Genomic DNA, 5000 nt, shown 5'->3' on the forward strand with positions numbered 1-5000 from the left:
CGCAGGAGGAACGTGATGGTACTCACAGAAGTGTATCGCACGCGAGCACCCATACACCCCTACACCCACCCACCGCCCATCCATCCGAGAGCCGGCACGCCCACCCGTATGGATCACTACTTGCTGATGTCCCGTGACGAGAACTAGTTATCACTCTCCCTCCTTTGCCTTTGCCCTACTTTCCAACTCTCTCATATTGACAGGTAGACCAATAGACAGTCAGGTTGAGGTAGACAGATAGAATGGAATATTATAATTGCCCATTACACAGATAAGTGACGAGAGAGAGAGAAGTGAGAGAGGGAAGAGAGAGGAGAGAGGAGAGAGGAGAGAGGAGAGAGAGGAGAGAGAGAGAGAGAGAGAGAGAGAGAGAGAGAGAGAGAGAGAGAGAGAGAGAGAGAGAGAGAGAGAGAGAGAGAGAGAGAGAGCGAGAGAGCGACAAAAAAAAAAAAAATAATTGCACTAAGGGTGTATCATGTAAGCATGACGATCACCGAGAAAGCATCCATACCCCCTCATTCCCTCCATCGCCTCCGCCAGCGTCTCCTGCAGGGGGCGAATACCCCTGGCCGTCCCAAGGAGGCCTTGATACTCTCGCTCTCAACACGGATTCGGCTGCGGTGGAGGCGCTGCGTCGCCTCCCTCTGTAGCAGGGCATTGTTCTCAAGACAAAGGCCCAGCCCATAAAATACTTCGCGCAATAATATAGAGGGAAAATTACGCTGCTCGGGCTTGTTGCATGTGCACGCCATATCCGCCGCCGCGAACTTAAAGCCAAAGCAAACCGCGAGTGGAGCAAGAAGCCGTAGGTGGGGCCACATCATTATCAATTCTGAAGTATGTATCTAGAAGTGAGACGCATTTATATATACTGCACCGTGTATACAAACATACGTACGCAAATACGCATGTGTAAGTGTATGTGATTAATATATTTTCGTATATATATCAATCACCTAATTCACATAGAATTAACGCCACTCTCCCAGAGAACTTTTCCTAGTAATCCTGCAGGCATTATGTACACTATTCTCAGTCCAGAATAAACACACAATGATTCTGTAGTTTTAAACACAGCACTATTAACCCATTTTTCCATTAACAAATAAACACTTTAACACTGAACAAGGCACTTTTTATAACTTATTTTCCAATAGATCACAACAACCTCCTCCACACACACGAAGTCCCCACCAAAAGCGAAGGCCGTAGCAACAAAGGCGACACGTGAGCGAGGGAGTGATCGCCTCTTCGCCTCAAGGGCCCCTCGTCTCACACTCCTCACTCTCACGCGCGCGCACACACACCTCCTCTCGCGCGGTCGCAACGACTGTCAGGCGGTCTGCGGCGCCGGGACCTCGCCAGCCCCTCCCCCCCCCCCCACTTCCTCCCCCAACAGCTCTACGCCTCCCCTTCCCCTTCCCTTTCTCGCACACCTCCTTCGCCTCACGCGCGCCCATTCACACGCGCTGTAGGACGCCCCTTTATCATCGTGCTTCACCTATTCTGCCTTTCGAACGCGACGTTAGGGAGAAAGCCCTGCATATGCACTGCAAGGACATGGCTATTAATAAACCGCAGCGGAATAGAGTAAAAAGGACTTGTTCTACTTCTCACGACAAAGAATACAGACAAGGGGAGAGAGAGAGAGAGAGAGAGAGAGAGAGAGAGAGAGAGAGAGAGAGAGAGAGAGAGAGAGAGAGAGAGAGAGAGAGAGAGAGAGAGAGAGAGAGAGAGAGAGAGAGAGAGAGAGAGAGAGAGAGAGAGAGAGAGAGAGAGAGAGAGAGAGAGAGAGAGAGAGAGAGAGAGAGAGAGAAGAGAGAGAGAGAGAGAAAGAGAGAGAAAGAGAGAAAGAGAGAGAAAGAGAGAGAGAGAGAGAGAGAGAGAGAGAGAGAGAGAGAGAGAGAGAGAGAGAGAGAGAGAGAGAGAGAGAGAGAGAGAGAGAGAGAGAGAGAGAGACAGAGAGAGAGAGAAACTCCAAAATAGACCAACGGATGTGACACAATGTGACTAAACGTTTAATACCAAAAATATTCAAATCTAGCCCGGGCAGTGGTTCCTTTCTCTTCGCTGCAATCTACACTCTACAAATGTCTATAAATAAATGAATAAGAACGCGCTTCTTCCTGGTCTCAGGAAGAACCGGCTGTGTGGACACTGATGGAAAAGTTTTTCAAAAGCCTTGGGCGGGCCGCGCACCTATTGATAACAGACAGGAATATTATACATACATACAGGGAGGGGGAGGGGGAGGGGGAGGGGAGAGGGAGAGGGGGAGGGGGGAGGGATAGGGAGAGGGGGAGGGGGAGGGGGAAGGAGAGGAAGAGGGATAGGGAGAGGGGAAGGGGGAGGGAGAGGGGGAGAGAGAGGGAGAGGGAGAGGGAGAGGGAGGGGAGGAGGAGGGAGAGGAGAGGGAGAGGGAGAGGGAGAGGGAGAGGGAGAGAGAGAGAGGGGGGGGAGGAGGAGAGAGAGGGAGTGGGAGAAGGAGAGAGAGGGAGTGGGAGGAGGAGAGGGAGGGAGGGGGAGGAGGAGAGGGAGGAAGGGAGGGAGGGAGGGAGGGAGGACAAGAGAGAGAGAGAGAGAGAGAGAGAGAGAGAGAGAGAGAGAGAGAGAGAGAGAGAGAGAGAGAGAGAGAGAGAGAGAGAGAGAGAGAGAGAGAGAGAGAGAGAGAGAGGAGCAATGCGGTTAGCACAAGAACACGAGGAAGAGAAGGAAGCAACGAAAGTGACAAAGCAAAAATAGAGACACCACTCTGCACCCAATCGACATGCACCACCGCACGCACATGTGGGCACACACACACACACAGAAACACACACACACACGGGCACAGAGAGACAGACAGACAACAGACAGACAGACAGACAGACAGACAGACAGACAGACAGACACACACAAACACACGTGCCCCCCCACCCCCCCGCCCGCCGGAAGCGCAGGCGAGCGAGTTCCAGGCTGGGGACGGCGGCGGCGATCTTCCGGCCGCTCGCTCGAATCGTTGCATTTTAGATTTTAAAAATTAAATTATTATTATCTTATTCTCCGTCGAGGCGACGGAGAATAAGATATGAAAGCTGCGATAGCTGTGCAACATCGTCGCATTCCATATAATTATCATTATGAAATTGACATGCTTCAGTCTGACCAGCATGTTAAACGTCACCTTCACCAACATATCAACTGCAAATTAACCGCAGCAGAAGATAGTGAAGACGAAGCTAAAAACTCACACATTATTGCTAATACAACAAAGCGAGGTCAAACATTTGACGGCAAAATGTTAATAATAACGCTGCTGCTTATTATATCGATAATGTGTGGTGGTATTGATGGTAAATATAATCATAATAATGATGATATAATTGTAACAGCAGCAATAACAGTAACAAAAACAACAGCAATTAGATAAAACAAAAACAATCAGTGACCCTACCCCAAAGCACAGGGCGGGGGGGGGGGGGGGGGGGCAAGACATCGGAAAGGAAAACTCATCACGGCCTGAGCGCTCGTCACTCGACCGGCGACGTGGCCAGTTGGCGTCGCGCAGGGTTTCCCTGAACGACGGGCTTCAAGGAAAACAAAACAATGCGCTTCCTTTACCGATCCTCTGTTAGACCTTGCTTCTGATAATGTGCAAAGAAGACGCCTGAGGTACAAAGACAGAGACAGAGACAGACCAGACACAGACACAGACACAGACACAGATACAGACACAGGCGCGCGCGCACACCACACACACACACACACACACACACACACACACACACACACACACACACACACACACACACACACACACACACACACACACACACACAAAGACGTCTTCTGTGCAAAGAAGACGTCTGAGGTACAAGTTTTTTTTATAAAGTTTAGTTTTGATTCCATTTATTACAATGGATATTCTTGGTGTGACATAGTGTCTGTTTCATTTTGCTTCTAAACTCTCCCCTGTGTGCAAGGAATGGCCGGGGTTACCATCCACTGGCGGCGAGGGATTCGAACGCAGGTCAGCAAGATTGCTAGACGAGAACGCTACCGCTGCACCACACAGAGACAGACACAGACACAGACACAGACACAGATACAGATACAGACACACACACACACACACACGTATATATATGTGTTTCTGTATTACATAAATAATGTGTGTATATGTATGTGTGTGTATATATATATATATGCACATTTATACATATATATACATACACTAATATATATGTATATGTATATGTATATATGTATATGTATATATATATATATATATATATATATATATATATATATATATCGACAGAAAAGCTGACTTCCCAGCGGCGCCCCAGCACATCTGCTCTCTCCGACGGAGCGCGTGAGAACCTCTAGCCCGGGGGAGAAAGCCCAATCTAAGCATCGATAGAAAAAGGCCTCGATTGCACGCAGAGATAAGCAGAGCACCGCGTTTCCCATAGCGCGAAGGTATGGTAATTGCCTCGAAAACTTTCCCCGGCGTTTCGTCGCAGCGAACACTCGAGTGAGATACTGGTGCAGGGGGTGGAGGAAGAGAAAAACGAGAGGGAGGGAGAGAGAAAGAAGTAGGTGAAAAGGAAGATACAGATAAAATAATGCATACGATAATGTTGGATAATGCAACAGAGGAGTGAAGGTTGGGAATGGGGGAGTCGGGAATGCGAACAAAAGTGCGCGTCTGCATGCACCCTCGGGCTTCCAGGCTCCCACATGCGAAGGGCTCGGTGAAGGAGTGCCCTTTGGCCTAACATGAGCGGTGCACGGAAAGAAAGAAAGAAAGAAAGAAAGAAAGAAAGAAAGAAGAGAGAGAGAGAGAGAGAGAGAGAGAGAGAGAGAGAGAGAGAGAGAGAGAGAGAGAGAGAGAGAGACGAGCTAACAGCCACTCAGCAATGACAGGCGAATCCCGCGAAGATCTACTAACGCATCTGCAAACAGGCTCGGGTACGCCATCCGGTCCAATATATGGGAAGGAAACGAGAAACAGGAGG

The 5000-nt window shown here is 49.2% G+C and overlaps 2 protein-coding genes across 9 annotated transcripts in view; both read right to left on the minus strand.

Moving 5' to 3' along the window:
- LOC125036856 (putative mediator of RNA polymerase II transcription subunit 26) overlaps positions 1–1342 on the minus strand; it is a 17022-nt gene extending 15680 nt beyond the window's left edge. The window contains exon 1 of one of the 4 annotated variants that reach the window (XM_047629743.1): positions 1195–1342. The gene's annotated coding sequence lies outside the window, so the exon portion shown is untranslated. Of the gene's footprint in view, positions 1–1168 lie in introns of all 4 variants that reach the window. The other 3 variants (XM_047629744.1, XM_047629745.1, XM_047629746.1) reach the window with 3 other exon arrangements.
- Positions 1–5000, minus strand: part of LOC125036854 (regulator of G-protein signaling 12-like) — a 147506-nt gene that overhangs the window by 71075 nt on the left and 71431 nt on the right. The window lies entirely within an intron of this gene.

Source organism: Penaeus chinensis, chromosome 22 (assembly GCF_019202785.1).
Source record: "Penaeus chinensis breed Huanghai No. 1 chromosome 22, ASM1920278v2, whole genome shotgun sequence".
Classification (NCBI taxonomy): Eukaryota; Metazoa; Arthropoda; class Malacostraca; order Decapoda; family Penaeidae; genus Penaeus; species Penaeus chinensis.